Genomic DNA, 14136 nt, shown 5'->3' on the forward strand with positions numbered 1-14136 from the left:
CTGGATGGGTGAGAATCCTTGCTCCTCTTCCCAGGGAATCAGGCAGATGATCCAGGCAAAGAAGGAAACCATGTAGTTTATTAGAAGGGCAAGTGCTACAGAGAAAGAGGAATCAGGCAAGAGGGAGCGGACATGGCATAGTCATTACAAGCGTGACTGTGAAGGCGGCCATGAAACCGTGGACTTGGAGGAGACGGTCTCCCAGGCACCTGGGGAGCGCACGCCCAGTGGAGGGACAATGGCCCTGAGACAGAAGCCCGTGGGCTGTGTGGAGGAGGGGAGAGTGTAGGGCACAAGGCCAGGGGTGCAGCAAGCCAGCTGGGGACCTGAGCTCTGAGCCAGGTGGGGCTCCGGGGCAGGGGGCATGAGGGGACACACAGGGTGAGGGCTGGATCTGCAGAGTGGGAAGCAAGGGCAGGCCCCACAGCAGCAATCCCAGCAGGAGGAGGCTCCTGACCTAGATGCCAATTCACGGTAGGCTGGATGTGATGAGTGGAAGAAAGGAAGAAATCAGGGACAATGTCCAGGGCATCAGCCTGGTGGGTAGGCAGATGGGCTTGGCACCAATCAAGGGGGGGGTGGCATCTTGTGGTGGTGATTGGGGTGATGTGAGACATACGTTAAATACCCATGTGACAGTGTTGGGTGGGCAGGAGTCTAGAACAGACAGAGGCTGGACTTCACAGGACAGAGATGGTTTTCAAGCTCCCAGAAGGCTGAGCTCACAGGGAAGTGGACATGGCTAAAAGAAGCCAGAGGAACCTGGAAACAGACAGGGTTAGACTCCCTTTATCCTCCAGTGTCCAGAGAAGTCTCTGTTCAAGCCTGCAGAAAGGGGTCTCCCAGCTCCTTGGACCCTGGGAGACGGGTCCCCAGCCCACTTGGTCTTGTCTGCTGGGCTTCTTCCAGGCCAAGGGCAGCAGTGATGGCCTGTCACTGAATGTCCCAAGGGACCCGGGTGGGGAGGACGCTGCAGGCTGACCCACACGACCCCTGAAGCTGCCAAACAGACAGCGGCGCCTAGTGCAGCCCCATCCAGCCTGGACTCCGGGAACACAGGCAGATGGTCGCCACAGGTGGCAGCAGCAGCTCTGTGCAGAATGGCCCTGTCACAGGCTGGGGTTCTTAAGCAGCCCGTCAAACGGGCTTCCCAGCCAACCTCCGAACCTGATTTCTTTCCTGGGCGGACACGATGGGGATGTAGGTTCCAGAAGATTCCTCCACCCGCCCATCCTCTTCTCACTGGTGGCTGAGAGTTTGGGCTACATTCCCAGGTCCAATTTCCTGAGGCATGAAGTCACGTTTCTCCACCAGGCCCCTGGAGACTCGTCTAGATTCTTCAATTCCCACGTTGTTCTAGAGGCAACTCTGGTTACCTCAACCCACGCTGAGAATTCCTGACTGTGGATGTCCACATGCCTGATGTTGGCTTTTGTTTCTGCGATTATGAGACTAGAAAGGCTTTAGGTTCTGAACCTTTTCCCTGGGATGGGAATGGTGAGTGACCCAGGTTCAAGAGCCCAGTTCTGAGTTTCCTTCACCGCTCAGTCAGGCCTCACTCTTCTCATCAATGAAATGGGAATACTAATCATCCCTCGTTCTTGGGGTCAGATGAGTTAATAAGTGGCAAGTTCTTAGAATAGTGCCTGACACACTGAGCCCTCGTGGAATCCCAGGGACCATTATTAACCCCACAGGAGGGTGACAAATGGGCAGAGCCTCTTGCCTGTGCTAGGTTGGAGCTGTATTCAGAAAATAGAAAGTTCTGCATTATTTAAGCCTGGCCACCGTGCATGCCAAAGCCTGGGTCATGTCAAACCGCAGCGCTAAGGGATCAAATGAGGACTTCTGTTGAGGGACTGAAGTTTCTCTCTCTTACACTTTGAACCAGGTGTCCCAGGAGCAGGATGAATTAAGATAACCCAGCCAGTGAATGAAATCCAGGGTTTGGAATCCAAAGGGACAGAAGCCAGGGCATCATAAGATTGCTGGACAGGCAGAAAATTGTCCCCATTGGGGCATTTTCTTTTCATCCGCAGACTTCCCTACAAGTCCTCAGGCATCTGTCACTTCTGGGGACCATCAGACTTGGCGGGAGAGACACAGTCCTTGACATGGAAGTCTGAAGACTCAGGGAACACGCGTTCACTGCTGTTCTGAAAACCAGGTGAGCTTCTTTGTGCCTCGCCCCCCTCAGTTGCTAGCTAGAGGGGATTCAGGGGTCCAGAATGTATGCCCAGCCTGTGACCGACCCCACAGCCACATGTCCCTGGCCCCAGAGAGCAGCTACCTCACAGAGTTGGGGGACATTCTGCCCTCGGGGGAATCCTTGACTTTTCCTGGGTGTCTATAACTACCATCATCTCACAATTGTCATTTCTGCTCCTACCTTGTAGATTTCAACAGCCAAGCCTTTATCCAATCCCCTGGGACCACCTGTGTCAAACTCCATCGAAGCACAAACATGCAGGAAGGCATAGATTTGAGGTTCTAATTCACGTTTTTTCAAATAACTATAAAAAACATAAGACTGAAATTAAAAATGCTTGTCTGGGCAACACCAAAGTCACTCAGCTTGCCTTGAATGGACCCTCATCACACTTTGGAACAAAGAAAGTAAACACGATGGGACTGTGGCCAGAGCCGAATAAATGTCATCTTTCTTAACACAGTAAATTGACCAGGACTTTAAAGAGCTAGTTCTTCATGGCATTCCTTAATAACTTAACTTCTGTTTTCTTCAAGGAGAAAATAATGTCATTATTGATAGAACAGTGGTTTCCAGTTGGGTATTGCATTTTATGCCTAAATACATGTTTTCATATTTAAAAAACACACACACACATTGGTTAAAAAAAAAATGCAGGCACCTTTCACTGCCAGAACTGGGGGAGTCCTTAAATGGTCAAAGAACCTTGTTTGAGACATGAGTAAGTGAGGCTCTGGGGCAGCTGAAGGGGACTCCACATAAAACAAGGCGGCACACTGATTTCCCCTGCAGGCCACCCTAGAAACAAAAAGGAGAATAAAACCTGGGTCCCAGCCTTGCACCAGCCGCATTTGGCTTCTGCCTAAGTCATCACCCTTTTGGGGCCACCCAGGGTCCCCCTCAGGACCTTCCTGGAATTGTAATTCCAAAGGTGAGAGGCCTTGGTGTCTGGCAGAGGGAATCAGACCACAGGAAAAGATGTCCACTCAGTTTTGGGGGATTATTAGATGCTCCAGAGCTGGGGCTCTCTGAAGCTGATCAGAAGTAGGGGTCCATGGAATGCTAGGGTTCCTTGAGGTGGTCTGGGAGAAGCAGGCCCTGTGATCAGGGCAACTAGGGCAACAATGTTATACTATGTTAGCTTATGAAGGATTCTAAGCAATCCTAGATTTGAGGAGTTTGTTCAGGCCAGCATTTTGCCATCTTATAAGATCATAGAATCCTTTCCTGGCAGACAACATCCAGAGGGGATGGAGAACCCTGGATTCTATTGAGGTCCAGCTTGATTCCCCCATATCTCATTTCCTCCAGTCTGGTGGCAAGTCTCAAAATTTGGGACAGATTGATATTTCAGGGACTATAACAATTTCTGATAATTACTAGTTAGAAGCTTTTCTTCCCCCCTGTCTCCCATAAGAAACTTAACCACAGGGGAAAAAATAAATTTCTGGCCTCAAATGAAAGTCAACAGCTGAAGCTGATGAATTCCAGAAGCAAGAATTCCTCTAAGCATCCATGAGAGAGAGAGAGAGATGGATACCACAGAGGCTATGTAAATAGAATTATTTCTAAGTAGAACACCTTCAACATTTTCCATTTTTTTGTTAGGTACCAGGGAGGTCATTGTGAGGCCAGTTGTCCAAATATGGCCACTAATTCCTCTGAGTCAGTGAAGTATATTTAAGAAAAAAGAGCTTTGGGAGAAAAATTTCTTGCCACATACTCTAACAAGTGTCTCCAATTGTACGGGATATTATATTTAGGGCTGTGGTTTTCAAACCTTTTCTCAAAGCACAAAAAAATTCTCCTTTTCAAGGGAAATCTTATCCAAAACCCCTTCCTGCAGCCCCCAGGCCAGCCTCCGAGGCAGCCTTAGGAAACCCCAGGAATCCAGCCAGTCACCTGAGGTCTCTGGCCTTGGTGCTCAGAAGGCGGGCCTCAGACCGGAAATTCCTCATCACCTGGTGGCCTGGGTGTGCAACTTCTGGGCCCACCCAGACCTGCCCCATCCAAGGCTGCATTTCTACTCCACCCCTACGGAATCTGTGTGCATGGTTCCTCTGTCCATGGGACTCTACTGGCCTGAGTACTGGAGTGGGATGCCGTGCCCTCCATCTGGGGATCTTCCCCACCCAGGGATCAAACTGGCATCTCTCACGTCTCCTGCATCAGCAGGTGGGTTCCTTACCAGGAGGTGGGTTCTTTACCAGGAGGTGGGTTCTTTACCAATAGCGCCACCTGGAAAACCCTAAAACTGAAGAGGTAGGTCTGAGAGATTTACTCCTGAAGATATCTTCCTCTGTTGGATCACTCTGAACACCTGGATGAGGCTTCTTGAAAATTTGTCTGGAAATGTTCGGCTCCCAACCCAGCAACCACCCTGAGTATGGTAATCCAAGATAGTCATGTCATCAGCTTGAGGTTTCTCTTCTGCAAAATCTGATGTGTACCCCCACCCCCTCCCCCTCACAGAAATGACAAGGAAAGAAGTGAAGGCGGCCTGGCAAGAGGCAGGAGAAGAGAGAGAGAGAAATGGCTAAGAGTAGAGTAGAGAATGTGAACCAGGATTCTGGAGCTTGAACCCAACACTCCCACCCTTCTTGGGTGAACTCGGGCAGGTTAATTAAGCTTCTATGCTATTTATCCCTAGGGTCAAAGGGTGAGGGATGGAATATAATGATGGGTCTGATGGTACCCAGATGATGAGGATGGTGATGGTGCCAATGATAATGACGGTGATACCTTGATGATGATGGTGGTGAGGGTGGTGATAGTGCCCAGATGATGGTGGTGAGGATGATGTGGTACTGATGGTACCCATGATGAGGATGGTATGGGCAAGGATGGTATTAATACCTATCACATGATTGTTAGGCAGGAAGCACCTAGAATTCCCTAGGCAGCTGGTCAGGGTTTTCCCTCCTGAGCCAGCAGGCTCTAGACCTGTGCCCCAGGCAGTGGTTTTTAAGCACTTGGGCTGTAAGCCCTACCAGGCTTGGGGGTGCAGCCAGGGCCTGAGTGTACGCAGGGCCCCCCCACCCCCAGCAGCCCCTCAGAAGGCCAGTGCTGGCCCCAGGGAGGCTTTCTGCATCATGCTCAGAGCCTCTGCAGCCTCTCTGGTTTCTTGGCACCATGAATCGCTTGGTCTCAGTCCAAGGATTTGGTCTTATAAACAAGAGAGGGGAAAAAACATGGAAGAGTTGTGGAAAATTGACACAGGGATAGGTCACCCTAGAAATGCTAAGACATCAGCAAAGCTCTTGATTGGCAGGATTTCATTTGGGGACCTCTGATGGTCGACAGGCAGGCAGAGAATTCCAGACAGAACAAGCAGGTGGGTGAAGGTCAAGGTGATCCACCCTCTGACCTTTGCCTTTCTGTCACCCAGGGTGAGCTATGGGGCCTGCCCCAATGGCTGAGTGCCTTTATCTGGGGATCTGGGAGCTTGGGATTCTGATGTGGGCACTGCCATGAGGAGGGAAGCAGACTGCCCTTCCTCATGACAGTCAGAATCTAACTCTCCTATGAGCAGAACGTTGAGCTACCCTCCCCTCCTTCAGGGACCTCATCACTGGACTTTCACTTCCTTGGTTTGATGCCAACGTGTTCACAGGGATGGGGCAGTCATCACCATTTGCCCTGTAAAAAAATGCCTCAAATGATGAAAGCTAGTCTTCCACTCTGCTGTAAGCCTTTAAGCCACTTATCAGACTATTTTTACTACAAATGCCTCTTTGCATAGACAATCACCTGCTGCAGGAACACATTTACACCCTGGAGCCATGGAATGCATTTTAATTGCGTTAATAAGAGCTGGGCAGGAGCTAAGTGCTGAGGCCCTCTACGGCTCAATTAAAAGAGGTTGGATGAGCCTGGAGCAATGGGTGCCCGGCATCAGGAAAAGGGATGCTGAGAACCATCCTGAGTGAAAAGGGGAGGCCTGGAAAGGGGGTTTATAGATGCTGGTTGGATCTAACCAAAAAAGGAAGCAAAGGAAAAAAGGCTTGTGATGCAGTGGAATGAGCTTGAGATTAGCTCAGAGGCAGGTTATTTTCCTGTTTCCCCATCCATAAAATGGGAGTAGTGATATCCATCCACTCATGGGATGAAGATAAAAAGATGAGGTTTCCGAATCCATTAAATCACCACATCACATGGTACCTGCTGTTGATCAGGAACTGACTAGAGACGGGCCCTGCATTTGCAGCAAACCTGGAGGAAGGCAGGGCTGGCTGTGCCCACTTTACAGATGAGAAAAGCGAGGAGGGGCCCTCACTTGCCCAGGGCCATGTTGACTGGCTGGTGGTGGAGCTGAGCCTTGAATGCCGGGCTACCTGGCTGCATCTCCACCTCGGGAAGGATGTGCCCATGGTATGCTTCCTGGTGGCGGTTACAGGACCAACCCACAAGCCTGAAAGCAGCAGCCCAAGCCCAGGAAACAGCTCCTCCTCTACACAGCGGCACCCCTGTGTGTAACCCCCACCCCTTCCAGTGCCCACCGCCCAGCAGCAGTGAGCTCTCTAGTCGCTCTTGCTGCCAGCCACCCTGAGCCAGGGTATCAAGAAGGCTGCCTTGCCCTTCTCCTCCAGAATCCTGTTTCTGGCTATGTAGGCTTCTGGCTATGGGACCAGGATGCTGAGCGTCCCTGCCAGGCCCTGCCTGGTAGCTGTTGCCTCGCTGGGTCTACACTTCCAGAAGGGAGAATGCAAACCTCCCTCATGTGTGTTCTAGGGTGGAACAACCCACTGTCACAGAGACTGCAGTCCCTCCCCAAGTGTGCACTGAGCCCACTTCTTCCAAAGGGATTTCAAGTGAAGAGAACCTCACCCCCATTTTCCCATCAAGGATGCTGGGAAACCATCTCCATCCATGCCTCTGTCCTCCAAGCAGAACCTCCCTGATCCCTTGTCAACCAGGCTTGTAGGGCCAAGTTCTCCAAGCTTTTGGCTTGCTGTGTGTCCACCCCCACATCTGGTCTCCATCCTTCCCAGCAGAGGACCTAGTGAGATGACCAATGGTTCTCAGCCTCAGCTGTCTGTAAAATGAGGGGACCACACGGCCCGAAGGTGGGAGCGCTGGGGGTCTTGTAGGCAAAGCTGTTGGCAGCCCCCAGCCCTTGGAGAGCTGAATAATTAGGAAACTCTGTTGCTGCTGGGCTCATGATCTGGGAAAGAAAATGGGCTTTTCTGTCATTGTTCATATAACATTGCTGACTCTTCATCTGCCTCAGTTGTTGTTCCATCACTCGGTCACATCCAACTCTTTATGACCCAATGGACTGTAGCCCGCCCGCTCCTCTGTCCATGGGATTCTCCAGGCAAGAATACCGGAATGGGTTGCCATTTCCTTCACCAGGACATCTTCCCAATCCAGGGATCAAACCCGAGTCTCCTGCACTGGCAGGTGGGTTCTTTACCACTGAGCCACCAGGGAAACCCTCATCTACACTGATAGATCCTCAGTTCCAAAAAGTTCTGAAAATCTGGAAATGTATCAGCGATTCCCTTTCCTGAGCCAGTGGGAACATCAGAGAACAAAGCCGCCAGCTGGGCCCCATGGTCCACTGAGCTCGTTCCGTGGGAGGTGGTGATGCTGATGAGGGTACAGAGAGAGAGAGAAGGAGCTGGAATTCAATCCAGCCAGACCCCAAAGCCAAGGCCCTTCTTCGTTCACACCCCCAGCGCTTCCATCCTGAGCCATCTGTGTCCAGGTCAGATGGGAGTGTTGGTCTGCACCCCTCCCTAGGTCCGCCCTTGTTAAAGCACAGTCATATAACTAACACATGTCAGGTGCGTTCAGCTTGGAAATTCTGGGCACCTGCAGTGCGGAGCGCCTGACAGTCTGGCCTGTGCTTGGAGGGTTGGACTCGGGAGCCTGCAGTCAGGACTCTGGGGCCAGGCTTGAGGGGTGCTCCAGAAGCAACCCTGTATCCTCTCCTCCGCTATTCATGTTCCTAAGATACCGCTCCCAAACTGAGGGCTGAAAGGAAGGGTCCGAAGAGAAGACAGCAGACACCATGGGAAGACCGGCCAACATCACGTGGATTCCAGTAAACTCCAGCTTTAGCTCGGGTCTGGCTGTGAGTTAATTTCTGCCTCCCAGACTGGCTAATCAGAGGAAGACCCCACCAGGCCCCTGTTGGTGTAACTCATTTTCTTCTCTTGGGAGGGAGGGGGGAAGCCGGAACCCCACAAGGAACAAGGAGCAACCACCCATTACAGGGTTCTCCCAGCAAACTGAGGGAGATAGGGTTCCGCGTCAGACCCCAGAGCCCGAGATTCTCACCCCAATTGCTGGGAACACAGGCCCCTTGCTAACTGCGCATGCTCGTTTGCACCCCCCACACCTGTGCTGTGTTTTCTTCATGCCAGGGGTCAGAGAGGCCGGAGGAAGGCAGGCCTGGCCCGGGTTCTGCTGGCGTCTGCCCAGCATCACCCCAAGCTGGGTTCTCCCTCCCGTCTCCCCGCGTTGCTTCTCCATGTCAGGGAGGGACCTGGATCAGGCTGCTCGCTCTGCATAGGTGACTTAAACAATTGTTTGCATTTCTTTTCTGCTGCTGATTCCCAAAGAGCTGAAGGCCCCAGAGGGAATTCACCAAGCCAGGTCGTCCATGGATGGGCCCAGGGGCTGGTGCTTTCCTGACCGGCGCCCCTGATCAAGACATGGGGCCGCCACATAGGTGTTTGTGTGACTTCACTTCATGTCACGAGAAGCCGTGAGTACATGGGGCCTGAGCCATGGCCTCTCCTCTCCTCCCCCAGTGCCTTGGCTGAATCCACTCCTCCGAGGACCATCCTTCCTGCCACCACATCCTCACACTGGCAGGTACTGTCTTGATCATTTTTGCTGTTTCTACGTGCCACATGCTATAGTCTGCTATTTACTCCATCTTTGTTTCTTAAGTGGACACACATTTTTACTTGGATAAATTGTTTTATAAGGAAATTAACTACTACTGCACTAAAGGGGAGAGTGGTATCACTTGTGGAGGTTACCATATAAAATGCCACGAAAACCACAGTGTCCTCAGAACATAGCTGCTGCCTGGGCCTGCTCTCTGCCCCTCAGGGGGAAGAAGCATCATATGTGCGTGCGAGTGTGTGCATGTGTGTGTGCACCTGTGTGTGTGCATGCAGGGGATAGGACACACCGCACGTGTCAGGGCTCCTCTGTGTGTGTGTGTGTGTGCGTGTGCGCATGTGCAGGGGATGGGACACGCCGCACGTGTCAGGGCTCCTCTGTGTGTGTGTGTGTGCGTGCGCATGTGCAGGGGATGGGACACGCCGCGTGTCAGGGCTCCTCTGTGTGTGTGCGTGCGTGTGCATGTGCAGGGGATGGGACACGCCGCGCGTGTCAGGGCTCCTCTGTGTGTGTGTGTGTGTGCATGTGCACGTGTGCAGGGGATGGGACACACTGCGTGTGTCAGGGCTCCTCTCACCAGGGATGGGGGGTCCCTTGGCGGGTCTCTGGACTCCTGATGCTAGGACAGTCCCTCCCTGCCCCCTCACATCACTCAGCGTGGCCTCGGTCCCGCCGGCCATCAGAACCCCCTGGTCCTCCAGGTCCGTGTCTTCCTTGCATCCTCGTCACACTGCTTCTCCTTGCCGCAGCATCCAATACCCCTCCCCTCTAGAAAAGCCTTTCCTGGGCCCTGGCAGTTCACCCTGCCTTCCAGAGAGTTCCTCCTCTTCACCCCATTTGAAATTCTGCCCTTCCTCCCCGTTGTTTGTGGACACGTGCTGCAGAGGGCAGAGAGCCATGTGGTCACCTGCAACCAGGAGGACCGCGGGGCAGCCTCACTGACCCAGCGTCCCCAGCTGTTGCTCCAGGTGCAGATGTGGAACTGGGATGGTGGGTGTTTCTGGGGGTGCCTGGAGCCAGGTCAGTGTGGTACCAGGTGGTCAGAGGGCCTGTTGACGATGAGGGCCTGGCCTTGTGGCTTCCAGGACACTGGGTGCCCAAAGGCAAAGGTAAACTTGGCACAGTCAGTGCTGGCAGGGCTGTCCCTGAGGGTCACAGCGCACCCTCCAGGGAATCAACCATTGCAACCTTTCAATGCCCGCTTCCCTACGCTGGACCTGGGGTTGGCCTGGGGCAGGAGCTGCCTGTCTCCCTGGGCCTGCGTCCTGCTGGGGGCCTCAGCAGTGTCCCCTGGTGCTGCCCCTTCCTCCGCCCCAGCCTTGTCTCAGGCCCCTCTTTGCCAGCAAATGCGTCTGCTCTAAGGTTTTCATGGGTGTCGTGGTGTCCATCCCTGTGTGTGCATGCTGACGCAGTCATGTCCGACTCTTGCGACCCCATGGGCTACAGCCCACCAGGCTCCCTGGTTCAGGGGATTTGTCCAAGAAAGAATACTGGAGTGGGCTGCCATTTCCTTCTTCAGGGGATCTTCCCCACCCAGGGATTGAACTCTGATTTCTTGCATCTCCTGCATTGGCAGATGGGTTCTTTACTAGCCCATCCCTCCCATCTCCCAAATGTGTTTTTAACCTGGGGCCCCTCTGGGGCAGATCCTTGATTCCAAGGTAATGAGGTGGATGGGGTCCGGATGCAGAAGGTGGGGAGGAGGAGAGCCACGCCCCCACCTGGACCATCCACTGGCTCTGTGGCTGCTGTCCGCCTCATTCCTCCTGCTGGCCACTGGGGCCACTGTCTGCCTCTGAGACCCTCCTGAGGGTGAGGAAGTCCCCTCAGCAAATACTCATTTCCAGTTTCTCCCAGGCTTGACTCAGGCAGCACTAGAGGTGATGCCGCCCCATTGGAATCCACTCCTGGGCGTGACTGTGCTGTGTGTCTGCTCAAATGAGCAGGAAAAGCCAAAACCCACGTGCCTCTCAGGGTGGGAAATGCAGGAAAATAGCACTCAGGACCCGCCATCGGGGGAGACCGGAAAGATGGGGAGTGCAGATAGGTGCTTCCACCGTGCTGAATGACCACCCATCTCCCGCGCCCCGACAGCTGCCCAGGGCCAGGAGGATAGTGAGCTGACCAGTCATGCCCAAACCCAGGGCATCAGACTCCCAGGCCAGAGGTACTCACTATGGTGAGAACAGATTCCATCCAATATACGTCGTGTTTTCACACCTGTTGAAATGTGAACAGTCTTAGATTAGATTAAGATGCTAAGTATTATAATTAGATTAACTGTACTTTTTCTTGTCTGACAGCTTCTTTTGCTAGACGGTCCTGGCCCCTGGGTCCCAGAGTTCCACAAGAAACAAGAGGGAACAAAAGCCAGGCCTGGAGACACAACTTCTTTTATTTTATTTTTTAAGTTTTATTGAAGTAAAATTGATTTACAGTGTTGTGTTAATTCCTCCTGTACAGCGAAGTGATTCAGTAATACATGGATATATTCTTTCTCATATTCTTTTTCATTGTGGCGGTGTGTCATTGGTTATTGAATCTAATTCCCTGCTTTTTTCATTTTTTAAATTTTATTGATGTATAGCTGATTTACAGTTTTGTGTTCATAGTTCTTGGTTTGAAATGGAGACTTTGACAAACAGAGCAGAATAGTGCTTCTCCATCAGGGTTAGCGTAGCCCTAGGCCTGATGTCGGAGGGGTCCGCAGATGCTGGGGTCCTGAAATCTGTCTGGCAGGGAGACTCAGGGTGCTGAGAATGGGGGCTCCCCTGGGTCCATCCCATCACAGCCATCCCCCTATGCCAGTGCATCTTCAGACTTAGTTCTGGGGACCCTGGATGGACACAGAGCACTTCCAGGACTAAGGGGCCACACAGTGCCAACCTGTGGGTAGGAGAAAGGAAGGCAAACAAACCTTCAGCCCGGCTGATGTATCATCCTGAAACTTTAACAAAGCAGCTATTCACACAAAACACAGGAATGGTTACCTGGACCTGTTTCAATATATCGTGTCACCCTTTGCTCTTGGAGATGTTAGAAGGCTGTGAGGGACATGGTCCAGAGTCTAGTTTTACAAATTCGCTGCTTAGAAGTGCAACTGTGTGTTGACTCAGCCAATGCACCAATCTTTGGAGGCATTTAGGGGGGAAAAACGATTAAAGTGACTATAAAACCACAAACTATGTACAAAATGTATTATGAACTTTAATTTGCAGGGTTTTTTGTTTTTTTTTTTTTTGCCTCCTGTAGCTTGAGGCAATGGTTTCCAAAAGAGTCTGTTGTTTGGATTTAAAACTGCTTTGTGAAAATACTCCATTCTCCAAGGTTCTGTGGGTCATAGAACAGTTGGCTGGAGTCCTGGCAGGGCCCTGGGAGGCTGGTTCTCTGGATGACTCAAGCAGGGCTGGGCCTAGACTAGGGGCTCTGGGAGTCTGGCCTGGGTCAGGATGGAGCTGGCCAAGGTCAGCACAGGAGTTGAAAACCGGAAGTTCAGGGCCTTAAAAACTTGTCTCTTGTTTTCCTGTCTAACTGAGTTAAAGAAACTGGTTCCTAGTGGCTTCCTTGCTGCCTTTGTTTTGTTTCGTCCAAAAGAGTTCACATCCCAGAGTGGGTCATAGACCCAAACCTCATCACGACCCTGACCTTCGGAGTTTCCAGTTGCTTCTGAGTCTGGGGTGGTTTTGACCGTGAAGCACAGACAAGGCAGGGAGGCCTCTGTGGATGGGCCTCCCCTTTCCTGTGTTTGGTGGGTGGGGAGATCCCACCCACAGGGGATCGCTGTTGCCTATCACCCCAGGAGTGTGTCTTATTTCCTACTCAGAGGGCGAGCTCCAGCAAACCAGATGCCCATCCCCTGCAGCTCCTTTCTTTGCCCTGGTGTTAAGAGGATTCAATACATAATGTGTGGAATCTAAAATGTGATACAGATCAACATGTCTACAAAACAAGAACAGTCTCACAGTTGTGGTTGCCAAGGGGGAGGGGCGTGGGGAGGGAAAGAGTGGGAGGTTGGGATTAGCAGATGAAAACTACTACGTACAGGATGAGTAAGCAACCAGGTCCTGCTGCATAGCTCAGGGAGCTGTATCCGATCTCCTGTGACAAACCATAATGGAAAAGAATATATACCTGTATGACTGAATCACTTTGCTGTGTAGAAAAAATTAACATTGTAAATCAACTACACAATTGAAAAAATTAGCCAAAACAAATATATACAAAAACAAAAAAGTATTCAAAACAAATACAGTTTAAAAAATGCATAATCTGAATTGCATGGGCAGTCACAGACCTGGCATGCTGGCTTCAGACATCTGGACCTGGAGGAGGCATATAAGAACAGCAAAATGCCTGAGATGACCAACTCTGCTGGTCACAGAGTTGCCATTTTGGTCTTAATAGAAAGCAATTCACTCCAGCACAACACGATCCTTTAAGGCCACCATCCTGTCCCGCCTAACACACAGGTCATGGGTCTTCAGGACCCATTTCCACCCACACCTATAACTGGAGATGTAAGCAGCTCACAACACTTCAATTCAAGCCTGAGTCCTGATCCCAGCTTTGCCTGGGATTCAAAGCTAAAGCTAGTTCTGTCCGTGAAGATCACAGACCCCTCTGTGTAGAGAGAGTCCAGAAGTTTGCTAACTATAGAAGCTTCTACTAGACACGTGTTCCAAGGGCTCAGTCCTGGACTGGGAGCCAGCACACCCGGGTTCTGGCTCTGCTTCTCACCTAGAGTAGGGGGCAAGGGCTGCCCTAACAGAGAACAACAGAAAGGTATCACCTCACAGCTCCAGATGCCAGGGCCAAAATCGACGCGCCTGCAGGGCTGGCTCTGTGGCGGGCCGAGAGAGAAGACGCTCTATTTTTCTGGCAATTTGCTAATTGCCAGACGCTCTATTTTTCTGGTAATCTTTGGCTAATCCTCAGCTACGATCTTAGGTTTACAGCAGCATCACCTCCATCTCTGCTTCTGTGTCTGCATGGCATTCTCCATGTGGGCAGGTCTGGGCCCAGATGTCCCCTTTTCAGTGAAACCAGCCATGTAGGATCAAGGCCAC

The 14136-nt window shown here is 51.7% G+C and overlaps 1 long non-coding RNA gene across 1 annotated transcript; it reads left to right on the forward strand.

Annotated features, from left to right (window-relative positions):
- The first annotated feature begins 8564 nt into the window (after positions 1-8564).
- On the forward strand, positions 8565-11571 carry LOC132657651 (uncharacterized). The gene is made up of 2 exons (XR_009596140.1): positions 8565-9034; positions 11374-11571. It is a non-coding gene; the product is annotated as an uncharacterized LOC132657651 (long non-coding RNA).
- Positions 11572-14136: the final 2565 nt, after the last annotated feature.

The sequence above is a fragment of the Ovis aries genome, chromosome 13 (genome assembly GCF_016772045.2).
Source record: "Ovis aries strain OAR_USU_Benz2616 breed Rambouillet chromosome 13, ARS-UI_Ramb_v3.0, whole genome shotgun sequence".
Taxonomy (NCBI): Eukaryota; Metazoa; Chordata; class Mammalia; order Artiodactyla; family Bovidae; genus Ovis; species Ovis aries.